Genomic DNA, 13,102 nt, shown 5'->3' on the forward strand with positions numbered 1-13,102 from the left:
GACAAGTCAGAAGGAGACATCCTTGGGCAGTTCGCAATCTCCCGACTTATTCCCTTGGGGGGATGAGCCCATGCGTGGGGCTGGAATCGCTCTGCCGAAGGCCGTGCAGTGCCCCACGGCCGCCCCACACCCCTGGGACCGCCCATGAGGGACAGCCCAAGCCTCCATGGCGCTGCTGCCATGGCCGGGGTCTGCAAGGAGAGGGGACGAGTGTCTGCGTTCCTGCCTGCAACTGCTAAAATACAAGGGGGATGAGAAAAGCAGGTATTGAATTGCAGTTATCTTCAATTAAAAAAATGTTTATCTTTGAAAATGCGTATCTGTTACTGACAAGCTCTGAAAACCACCGCTCCAAGCCTGTCAGTAAAACCAAATGTTAAATGGAAAATATTTGCCAGGATTTAAAATTAGACCTACACATTACTTACAGATGTTTCAATGAAAAACACTTGAAACTCAACCACATAGAGTAATAAACCCCACAATGGTGTATTTTTTTTATACTTCAAGTTAATTTTTATTATATAAGTAGCCATACGAAGAAGCCATTGCATACTGCTTAAATTAAATGTGGAGGAATGAAATCAGCAGTATCCCTTTACAGCATATGGTCCAGCAAATCAAATTACAAAGCTTTCCACATCTCATTAACTGCAATGAGTACAGTGAGATTTCTAATAAGTCACTTCTTTTTCATGTGAGAGGTGAGCAGTGACTTATTGTAAGTATTCTCACAGGATGACCCTTGCGCTGAAATTAAGAACTAATCTAAAATGGGAAAGGTCATTTGGTCAAGTCTGATCATAACATTTCCTCGTTATTGTTTTAGTTGGCATTGAAGCACATGCTTTCCCGGTGCACCAGCTGAAAAATGCCTTTGATAATTTCACTGACAGCGAGTAACCCACACACTGCCATTTAATGAGTTTGGGCAGGATTAGCTGACAATAAAGAATACAGTATAAATGTTTTTATAGAATGAATTTTTCAGCAGGAAAATTTCATACAGGCGTACTTAACTAATTTATTTGCATTTACCACTGAGATGTCAGTCCAAGTACCACTCTGGTGAAAACTCCTAGTCCCCAATTAGACAGCAGCCTCCCGAACCTCAGCCTCCCCTCGGAGGGAACCTGCTCCCTGCCCCCAGCTCACGGCCCACCTGTAGCCGCGGCTTCGGTTGCAGCGGGCGCGCCAAGGAGAGAACCGTATTCAAACACTCACTTCCTCCTCTGCACAGAAAATCAAATCATCATACAATTGCTCATCATGTGGCTTTGCTTTATGTGGATTCCTGATTTAGTGGCAGATCTGGTCCAGGAACTGAGGCATTCCTGGCTCCCCATCCCGGGCTCAAATCTCTAACCTGAACCCAATATCCCTTCCGCCATCAGCCTGAAATTGTTTGCTATAGGATATGTTGACCATAAAAATATAGCACAGTGCACAATGAGAGAAACATCTCAAGACAGTGGAAAAGAGAAAGCTCAGCCAGGCCAGCTGAAACACTTGGGAGGAAAATCAACAGGCTGTTTTTAGCAATTACAAAGTTGTTGGCTGATCTGATGTAGCTGGGCAGGAAATTCCATAGTTTTTGGAAACCATTGACAAAAATGTTCTGGCACTTGTATTCTCCATTTTGTACTTCAAGAAGAGTTAATGCCCAAGAAGTTCAGCATGCAAAGGAAAATGGGAGAAAGCTTCTCAAATAAATATGGAGACGCATCGCCTTCCACGACAGAAGAAAAATACTGCGACTTACTCAAAACCTCCTTACACAGCACTCTAATGACTGGGCAGGAGCGGGAACGTGATCGTTCCCGCCAGGACGTTTCACTTGGTTATTAACCCCGTGGAAAATTCTGGAGGACTGTAAACCAATCCTCAAAGGATGGATTTCTTATTTGGTCTAAAAACACTGCCTTACTTTTGCGCAGCCACTACTGAGAAGTCTGAAACCAAGCTACTGTTTAGATTAATTTAATTCCCCCTTAATGTTCATTAAGTACTAAGTTGTTATTTTAGGGCACCTCAAGATGAGTTGCTAGAGCTAATTTTTGGAAAAAGCAGTGTTTGAGTGCAAAACCAAGTGTGCAGGGGATGTTCACGTAATTTCCTTTGAGCTATTTTAAGCATCCAGCATCGAAGCTGTTCAGAAGCCCTGAGATCCTCAGGCCCATGAGTGGGGACTGGCAGGTCCCAGGGAGAGGGGGACACGGGCTCAGAGCACCTCCATCAGATGGCAGGCAGCCACGGGCTTGCCTTGAGCAGAGTCCAAGCCCAGGATCAGTGGCAGCGAGGAGGAGAACAAAAGGAGAGGGAGGATAGACACCACGAGGCTGTCTGGTCCCACCACCCCATGGCTGCACCTGCGGGGCACCAGCGCCGCTGTCAGCTTGTGCTTCCCACGTCCCCTCCGCAACAGGCAAGCCTGCTCTCACCCTGCTTTCCAAAACATTGGGTGGGTTGGGCGGTGTTTTTTTTAAGCTGCAACTGAAAATTCAGGGGGTGGGGAAACCTTAAAAACACAAGTTGGAGCAGTGACACTCAGACTGCAGAATGCCTGAAACAACAATTTTTTTTGGCAAACATGGACAACTCTCACATATCTCACTAGAATTAACTTTTGACCTCCAGACCTCAGAGAGTCGGAGTTTCAAAAAATGCAGCTTTGCACGATGTGCACTGAATTACCGCAGTTCTCACGTGCATACAACTGGGTAATTATGTATGCAGAAATTTAAATTAATTAAGGCCAGAACAGAAAACATACTTTTTGCTGCAGTGAGTTAAGCTGAATGCAACAAAGAATTTACTAAATAAATGCTCAGCCTCTTCCTTTGTGCAATGGTCATGTTGTCCAGAGTAAAGCCCTTCGGCACCCTCAGTTATATGCCACTGTCTTAGCATCTGCTGAAGATCCGCTGCAGAAGGAGGACAGAGTGTGATGGCACAGTTGCAGGCCCTTCAGTGAAAAAGAATCTCATTTAAGAAGTCATTTGCCCCTCTCCACTGAATTCGTCTGATGCTCTTGATTGCGCCTAGTTACTACATTTATCTAACTACGTATTGACATTCTGGGCATATAGAAAAAAATGGAAAAAAACGAAGCGACGATACACTTGAACACAGCACCCTGCAGCTGTTCTTGAGGGATTAATTTTCAAAACATGGGGAGCCTTTAGTGAACTTCTAGCTCTTACTCCAAGAGCTTGGCCAGGCTGGTCTGCATGAAGGTTCAGGGCATACGGCGTGGACGCAAGGTCACCCTCCCAGCCTCATCAGAGCCATGACTGAGCAAAGCTATCGCTTTCCAAGCACCAAATGTAGGCAATTGCTATTAGCATTTCCATGCATGTTTTACTTTAAATAGTTGCTGGTTGCTCATCCTTCCCGTATCTGAAAATTACCTACATACCTAAACGCATATACTTGTTATGTGCCTGCATATATTTATTTTAAAATAGCTTATGCATATATAACACAGAGACACAGAAATTCTCCGATGCTTGTTCCTGGAGGGGTAATAACACAGAAATATTTAAGATGATTCAACAGTGGACGGCTCAGCAGATGTCTCCAGCATGGTGCAAGACATTAACGTCTGCTGACTCATCATCGGAGTTAATTCCTGCCTGGCTCATGTTCCCGTCATCTCAGCAGCAATTTAGTACTTGGTAAATTTTCTCTCATCAGGAGTAAATGTTATCACAGACTTGTGATTATGTGCTATTTGAAACTGGTAGAGCTAAAGCCATGTGTGATAATAAAAGGTAATTGTTTACCTTTGAAGTTGATATCTACGGCCTTCACTGCACTCTGCAGGAAATTGGGCCACTCCACGATCGCTTGGGCAGCCAGGCTGTGTCTGACACCCCTCGCCAGGGCGTGAAAATGAGGTGGGTGCACGTGCAGAAGTTGAAACAAGCTAGCGGCACTTTTATAGACTTGTTTTCCCGGACTGGGTGAAGCTGAACACAATAAAAAATTCAGTAAGGAAAAGGTTCCCCTTCAATTTAATGTAATTGCTGGCTAGTGTGGAGTAATCGAATTTTCTGCTGGTGGGAGGATTAGTGATGCAATACCATCGACGTACCCATAAGCATACCTGAGCATAGATGCAAGGGTCACCGTCATGATGGACGACACAGGAGTGTGTCAGCGTGGGGGTGCCCGGTGGCTCAAGTCCAGCCCTAAGCCAGCAGAGCTGCCATCTTCGCAGGGTCCTGCCACACTTTGTGAGTGGTACCCGAACATCTGAGGCTGCGGGTTCCTACACATACAGCCACCATGTCCTGGGACACAGTACAGCCATCATCAGCTCCACATCTGGGACAGGTCACCCCGTCATCCCTGCAGCCGATTGATGCCAGCTGATGGACACCCTACAGGAGACAGCATTTTGGGTGCTCCAAGGGCAATTTTTCCTTCAGCAGGCAGCAGCTGGGGTGCAATTTCACACCGACCTTAGGAAGCGGAGTCATTAGTGCCCAAACTTGGGTCTCCAGCCACTGGCCTGGCTGCAGGCCGCTGCAAACTCCACCCACCACAAATTCCCTGATCTAAGAAATAGGGAAAGGTGTAAATCAGAAATACCAGTTGAAGGGATTTAGTGTTTGTAACACACGCTATTAACATGCTGTTAGCTTTCACAACTCATTTTCAGCGGATTATAACTATTCCTAACAGAAATGGCCAGGGAGATGAGAGGTCTCAATATTTTTGCCTGCTTTTCCTTATTCTGCCTTATTATTCCTCCCAAACAATCCACATTGGAATTCATAAATAAAGACATATGCACATTTGGAGCATGTTCAGATCAATTATCCCACATCTTTTTTTTTTTGAGCTGGGAAGAAGGTATATTGCCTAAACGCTAATGCCTATGGATCTTTAATATTAATGTGATGCTCAAGAGATAATTACTTCTCATGAAACGGAATGAGTCTGGCCAAAAAGGTTGAACACATCCAAAATTCAGCTGATTTCAGTGCAGCTAATTCTGGTAGAGTTTTTTTTCTCCCCCACTGGACACACTGCCAGATGTAATAGAAATAAGCCCCATTGAAACTGGCTGAGGATACGTATCATATTCTGATTGGTAACAGATTTGCAGATTATTGGAGGGGGGAGGAGAATTTACTAAAAACCAAAAGTCATTTAAAATACCATTATGGTTCAGGCATAACCCCCCATGAAATAAGAGTCTTTCCCAAGGAGGATCCTCAGATGGAAACATACCTCCTGCCCTGGCACAGGATCCCAGAAGGAAGCAAAAGGAAACCGTTTACTGTAACCCTGTCTATGGCTGAACGCAAGAAAACTCTGGCGCCAATGGGACTTCTGGAAAAAGAAGAAAAGATTAGGTTTGGATTGAACTAAAACCTAGGAGCAGCAGACCTGTGGCAGTATGCTTTGTGGGTAACCTGTAGGGAACAGCAAGGTTCAAAGCCAGAGTGAATAAAAGCTGCCTTTATCACTTTACAGAGGGAGAAGCATCTCGGCCTCTTGTATCAAGGCACGGGAAGAGGATAGCTTCGCATGCCAGCCCTGTGAAGCAACACTGAGCCCAGCTGCCACGAGGACAGCGGGTTAATTCCTGCAGCCTGATAACCAGCTCCTCGCCGTGGGACCGCCTTCCAGAAAGCTGCCCAAACCAGGGCTGGGAAGCAAGGAAAGGAGCTGCCGGGCGGCCCAGCTCTGCCCTGGCTCCTCCATCCTGCTGCAGATGAGTCATGTACAGAGCCGGAAAGGAAATAAATGCAAACACATGGCAGTCAAAATGGCTTTCACAGAAAAGAAAACATTGGGCTGGAGCTGCTGTAGGTGTGCAGCACAGAGCTGCTCCCGTGTGGGACGGGCACCTCTCAGCACGCAGCTTTGTGCAGCCATCTGCCATGGCACGGGGAGTTACGAACATTTCCTGACTTGCTAAAGCTGGTTTCCAAGGTCAGGCTAAATACCTCATTTCTTCATAGCTGGGTTTTAAATGTTTAATTTACTTGTTCCTATTTGACATGAGAAAGGCTGGAAGAAGGAAAAAGGGTCAGTAGAGCAAAGCAAAAAGACAGCAAACCCTGGATACAACAGGAGTGGAGGGAGGTAAGAGGAAAAATCTAGCTGGAAAAACTACATCTGTCTACTAGTATTAAATGCAAATATACATTTAAACGTATAGATTCCAAATTCAAACCTGGAAACATCATATACTTATCCCATGCCACTTTTATTTCACTTCCTCATACAAGGACTGTTTCATGGCTTTTAATTGCACTATCGTATTCTCACCTTTCCATAGCACCTCCCTGCAAAGGAACGCGGTAGCTGAGAGATTAACTGGTGCAGCAGATCCCTGCTGCAGGACCTCTGTTTCCTTTGCTTTGGAAAGCGGCTTTCAGCCAGGCCTGGTCATGCTTCTCATCAAAAAGTACCCCTGCAGCTGCTTTTGCTGAGCTTTCTGCTCTGATAGGAGTGGAAAAGCATGCTTAGAACATCCCCGCAATTTTTATTTTGGTGGTCTGACAGCATTCTCCCAACAAATTGGAGGGAAAATACAACTAGATTTTCAAGAAAAGCTCTCAAAATTTGATGGGACAATGGACAAAAAAAATTTACTCCCCTGGCAGACTGCAGTAGAGACTTTCTGTACTCCCCCCACAGAATGATGTGACCTTTTACCAACAATGCCACTACTGCAGCTTCCTAAAAATTTGTAACCGTTTTTCTCTAAGCATGGTCAACATAATGTTTTTTACCAAACTCCTCTACCAACACAGTCTGGACCTTGCTGTATGTTCTTGGGCCTTATTCCTTTTACCATCTGTGAAGACCTTTCCATTAACAAAGATGCCCTGTTTTAATAACACAATGTGTCTCCAAAGTCAAAGAAAATACTTGGAATTAAAATACTCACAGAGCAGCGCCATGACTTTTCAAATGCCAGAGTGATAAAATATTTCAACCCATTAATATTAGCACTTCAAAATTGAGAGGAAATCTGTAGTTATTCCCACAAATACTTTTCATACGTATAGCACGGATCTCAGGTTCTTATTTTATGACAAATACACACATACATTTCAGGTGTAAAGGTGTAAGAGAACAGGCAGCCGGAGCATGTTTTGTTAGCATGAGGCTCAGCTCAGCTCTGAGCTCTGCTCAGCTTTTGCATAACGATTCAGCCATGATTTTAAGTATTCAATTCTACTTGTATGACTTCTTAAAATTCCCTGCAATATAATTATACTGATGGGAATGCAGAAAGATAATTGCTTTTAGAGAAAAGTTTCTCTTTTGTTTCACATTCATCTGGCTTCCATAAATAGAACAGGAGACCTTGAACAGCAGCAATATGCATCCATGTGTCTCTAGCTATTTATTTACAAAGCTAGACCTTGACAAATGTAATTTGTTCAATAAAATTAAAAAGGATGCACAATAATTCATTTAGACAAAAAGGCTTGAAAAGGAACGTCACCGGGAGCGTGCCTCATCACTGGAAGTGATCAGCTGATTCCTGAAGAAATGGCAGGTGCTCTCCTTTTGGAAAGCAGCAGTGAGGTAGTACTTAGGAGGGGAAAAAAGTGAGCTAGGAATCGGAGCAATTCTTTATTCAGGCAATAATTATACAAATTAGATCCATGAAAGCCAGAGAATGACTGTGCCTTGAACCCTGTCTGTGTGCATAGAACAATGGAGAAATTAATAATTAAATCTATTACATATGCTCATAACTCAGCACAAAAGATACTTCCCTAGCTCAAACAATTCTGCATTTTCATTTGAATAAAGCTTTCATACATTTTTTCTCATTATATATGTATTATATTTTAAATTTAACAGCTTATTTTGTTGCCTTTATGTCTTGAATTAATAAGGCCTCACTTTAATGCACTAATGTTGAACAGCATTAGCATGCTTTACAGTCATTACTTGGGGGGTGGGGGGAATCCTTGGTTTCCCAGTGGTGAAATCAATTTGCCCATAACTTCCTGTCTCTCATAACCTCTGCTAGCATAGCTTGAAACTTTGTGCTGCTTTTCTTACCAAAAGACTTGTTTATAAGTTCTGGCTGTGGACGGGGCAGGATCTGAAGGTAACACTACTCTGTTAAGCTTGCACAAACAGTTCAAGAGCAGACCGAAATCTTTTCAGCCAGTTAAAGCAATTAGCAGGCCAGATACACCAACCTAATGCTATTTCCCTTGCAAGAAATAATTTAGCCTCAGAAACACAGATGGCTCAGTGAGTTCTGACCCAGAATTACTTTCCTGTGGCCGGGCGGGGGGATGCAGACACCCGCGGGGCTGGTGGGGGCGCGGAGGAGGGCAGGGGCTGGAGGACGGGCCAGCTTCACCCCTTCCCATCTGGGAAGAAGGACCGCCTGCAGCATCCGAACGCCGAAGATGGAGGGAAGAGAAGATGGGGGAGAAAAACCACTGAGAGACTTCAGATGTAAAAATTACTGAGAGTTCCTCCCAAGTCCTGCTTCCTAGACGGAGGCTGACTCCAGGCCCTCGCAGCCTGCAGCCCACGCAGGCTCTCTGAAGGCTGCCAAGTCAAATAACGCTAATTGCATTACAGATTGCGAGCAGAATTCGCTGTTCTTTTCTACTAAACCAAAGACTTTCCATTTCCATTTTGTTTGGGGAATTTAAGCAGTGCACTTATTCCTACCGCCAGCCGGGATATGGGGTTAGGAAAGGGGTGGCAATCACTCACTCGGAGACCAAAAGCAGATCTGTAAACTTGAGAAACCAGAGAGGGTAACTGGAGGAGCACGTTAGAGACTGTCAGCTGTGGAAACAGCCGCCCTGGCGGAGCTCCCTGCCCCTCGCACGCGTTAGGCAGTGCAGCCTGAGGGGGTGGCGGGACCCCGGCCCAGCGTGGGGAGTGGGGATGCTGCTGTGGCTCGGCCACGGCAGGTGCCTGCAAACCTCCCGCTCCCCAACATGGGCCAACCACAGCCGCGCTCCCTGGCCCCCCATGGGAGGTAGCGGTGGGGTCAGCCTGGGGGGCACTGAGCCACGGCACAGCCCTCACCCACCCCCAGCAATGAGAGCCCAGGGTAAGCAGTGCCGAGGCTGCTCACCAGGCGCCAGCAGGGGAGATACCCTGTCTCTGGGGGCACAACCACGGCTAATGGCGCTTCCTGCGCGGAGGAGTGATTTTCAGCTGTTGTCAGCATCGGGCCACAAAATTCCCCCTGTTCCCCAATAATTTTTTGGCAAAATTTAAAGACGTTTAAAAACTTCAGTAAGAAAAACAGATGCCCATATTTAACTGAAGAACTTGACATCATCCTATTACTTCCTCAAAAATCTATAATACAGAAACGCATGTGTCCTGTCTCTTTTTGTTTAGTTGCACATGCCACATCAAAATCCCAAACACTACCCAGTCTCGAAGTACTTTGCAATTATTACAATGGCTCCTGTTATCTGGCAGCCCCAAGAAGAAATGAACTCCAATTTTTGGAGCGAACAGAAATTCTGACAAACCCTCCCATCATTCATTTAATATGGGAAGACTCTAGTCCTCTTGAAAACCTCTTCAGGATTACTAGCCTCACTCCATCAGCTGCAATGTAATATACATTTCGCACTGCAGCATCCCTTTCATTGGCGTTTCAGCTCAACAGAGATGTTATACTGTCATGCTTATTTAAGCAGAAGCGTTATCACTGTTCCTTCATACAATACTATATAGCTCAAAGGTGCAATAAGAAGGCAAGAAATATGCCAAAAAGGTTTGGGAAAATAAACAACGTCAATTTGCTCCTTTAAGTATCATCATGACAAATTTACTGGGCGGCTGGTGAGATAAAATGCAGCACTTTAAATACCTAAACTAATCAATAGAGAGAACCGAGTGTGCAATCCATTTTCTGAGAAGGGCAACCTTTTAAGGTTAATTCTTCATTCATATAAACACAATGCAAGGGTCATTATTTAACTTAAAGCAGCCCTTCATTATATTATAATAATTAGGCTCAATTTAGCACTGAAATTAGCCGCCAAAAAAAAAAAAAAAAAAAAAGCCACCTTGCTTAAAATAAGGTAAGAAAAAACAGCGCCCGTATTTACCCCAGCGGCAGTCCCCGCCGGTCCCTGCCTGCGGGCCGGGGGCACCGCCGTGCCCGCTGCCGGTGGCCGGAGGGGGGCGGCCGCCGGCCCCCACCCGCGCCCGGCCCGGCCCGGCCCGGCTCGGCGGGGCTCGGCGGGGCGGGGGCGGGCGGTGGCCCCGCGGTGCCGCTCCTTGTGCACCATCTAGTGACGGATCGGCGGCTTCGCAGCCGGCTGCTGCCCCCAGACCCGCCGTTACCGTCCCGGGGGGTTATTCCTCCCCCCCCGCCCCCGCGCCGGGGGTTTGTGCAGTTTTTTCTGTACAGAAGCCTGTGAAGGAAACGAAACGATTAAGATGAGGTCGGTCGTTTCCTTACGCTTGGGTCTGTTCTCAGAAGGGAAGGGCAAAGGGTAGCAAGGCAGGGGCAACCGGTGTGGGGTAAAAGCGAGGAGTTTGTCCCTGCCCGCCAGTTGTTCAGGGCCTGATAAAGACTGAACTTAGCAGCCAATGGTTTATCTGCCCCCAGGTTCAGCTCTGAACGCCATCAGATTAAAGACCAGGCCCTTTGGCAATAGTCAGAGTGATAAAACGCACAGATGATCTTTCTGATTACTGCATGTCACTGTAACTGTACAATTGCCACCTCCTAAAGAGGGGAGGTGTCAGGCCAGCACACAAACCCAGGCGCAGGCAGCACCCCAGTGCCCGCAGCCTCCTCTCCTGCGGCAGCTCCGCACGAGCACAGGTCCTGTCACCTCTCCTGGACTTCGGCAGACACGTGTTGGTCCCTGTTTGCAGACCAGGGTCTTGGCAAAGAGCGGGTGAGGACAGGGCCTTGTCCCGCTCAGCCACTGCGCTCCCAGGGCTCTCCAGCAGCACAGGACTTCAGTCGATTGTTGGCCAGATCCCTTGGTGTATTAGTGCCAACAAAAAAAATTTTCCTGTATGCCCTTGGGGAAGCCACTGTATCTTGCCATGCCTCAATTTTCCCCTTTATAAAACAGAGCTAAGTACTTTTTTAACTGCATAATAGCACTGTAAAAATCCAGTGCTATTTCCATTATCCTCATCTCTGGATATCCCTCTTTTTCTAACACATTATCTGATTTCCGTCCCCTGATGGGCTCAGCTGCTACTCCATCGCCTTCAAATATTAAGTAGAGAAAAAAACCAAAATGTCTGTTATTAAACAAACAAAGATGTTTTTTTGCAAACCTTTCCCTGGAATGTTCTCCACTCTGTCCTAAGTGACACCGAGGAGCACTGGCATCTCCACCTGCTGAGGTACAGGACGCAAATGGGCACAAACACAAACCATCCGCACAGTCCTGGGACAGACAGAGCCCTCGCAGCCACCGTCCCACCACACCGGCAGCATTCACTATTCACACACATTCAACTTCACAAGAAGGAAAAGGATTAGCAGCACTTCTGGTCAAAGCAAAGGAGATAGCACGAGTTTAAAACGGTTTTCCCCTGGCCACACAGGAAATCTGCAGTGAGACGGAGAGTATGACCGGAGACGTGTGACCATGGCTCACGCTGGGAGCGGCAAGGGGGCCCCCCTTCAGCAGCAGTGGAAGCACACACACACACACGCTTCTGAGATACGAAAATGGAGCGAGCTTAATGCCTTTCTTTGGCAAAACCTATCAGCAAAGCGGTTGCAATTGGCCTAAAAGGTGATTTAAAAGTGAACTCCCTCTCGGCATTTCCATTAGATTTCTTTGCTTTTGACTTTGTTTCTCACAAGCAGAGCATTACTTAAATCTAGTGAACTGAACTTTAAAGAGGAAATAAATTCTTATATATATCTATTAAAAAAACCCCCACAAACTAAGTCTTTCGCCTTCCGTGAGAGCCAGCTGCAACACGCAGCCGCGGAGGGTCTGTCCCCTGTGTGTGCTGAGCGCTGGCCGCGGCCAGCAGCAGTTCCAGGCAGGAACTGATTTCACTGATTTTCCGAAGGTAAGTGCATTAGCACAGGTCCCTGCCTGAGAAGACTGAGAAGTCAGAGCAAACAGAGCAACAGAGCAAACACAGGAGACACGCGACATCTCCGACAAGGCCAAAGGAGGTGGCAGAGCTGTGGGATGCTGCTGGGCCGGCAAGGAGGAGATTGCTTGGGAGCAGGGGCAACAGCAGCATGCTCCTGGTGAGCACCACAGATGTCACGTGCTCAAGGACAGAAAGATCCTTGTAACGCCATAAAAATGGAAAAGCTTCTTTTGAAGAGGGGGGCAAAGGGATGTAGAAACACCCAGGTTCAAACAAAGTTTTATGAGGAGAGCCGGAGTGCACTCAGCCTGTAAAACAGCCTAACGATAGTGGCAGACCACCGCGTGATGCACTGCCTGGGCAAAGGTATCCCAGGGTGGTGTATAATCAGGATATACTGCAAGTTTTATTGGGGGATACCACTGCCAACAGGTGATTGAAAAGCTTTTCACATAAGGAGCAAATGACGGACCTTGACAGGGATCAACAAGGGGAAAGACAGAGACAGCCATTTACCTTGACACGTTTCTTCCACACAAGCCAAACTAATTGCACACGTCAAAAGGAAAAAGCAACGCATGGCTTTCGTCCGCTCCCGATAACGATCAGATAGGGCTCTTCCTGTCTTCTCCAGCAGCCCTTCCTCCAGCATAGCATGCAGAGGAGGAAGAAAATACAGCTTTGAAGGTCAGGTAATGGCCTAATTAAAGCAGAATTCCAACTCCAACGCTGCGGCCCTGCCCTTTTAAAGCACTGTGCTGGGTCAGGCTGTCAGTTGTGGTTTAGTGCACTGGTGCTGTTAGCACACCCCTAGTAATATGCTCTTTGGCTTAACGTGGGTCATTTGACATGCGGGTTTCTAAATAATTGGAGCAAGTGCGAAGAGACGCGTGTTAATTTTAAAGCAGTTATTGCCCTGCGAAGGGTGGCTACCCCCAGCCCTTCTGGAGACAGGGAGAGCTTTCAGAGGCCACGACAGCAAGTCTCCCCTTCAAAAACCAAACCGCAGGGCAGATGATCAGGGACAGGGAGGGCAGTA

This window comes from Rissa tridactyla, chromosome 8 (genome assembly GCF_028500815.1).
Source record: "Rissa tridactyla isolate bRisTri1 chromosome 8, bRisTri1.patW.cur.20221130, whole genome shotgun sequence".
Classification (NCBI taxonomy): Eukaryota; Metazoa; Chordata; class Aves; order Charadriiformes; family Laridae; genus Rissa; species Rissa tridactyla.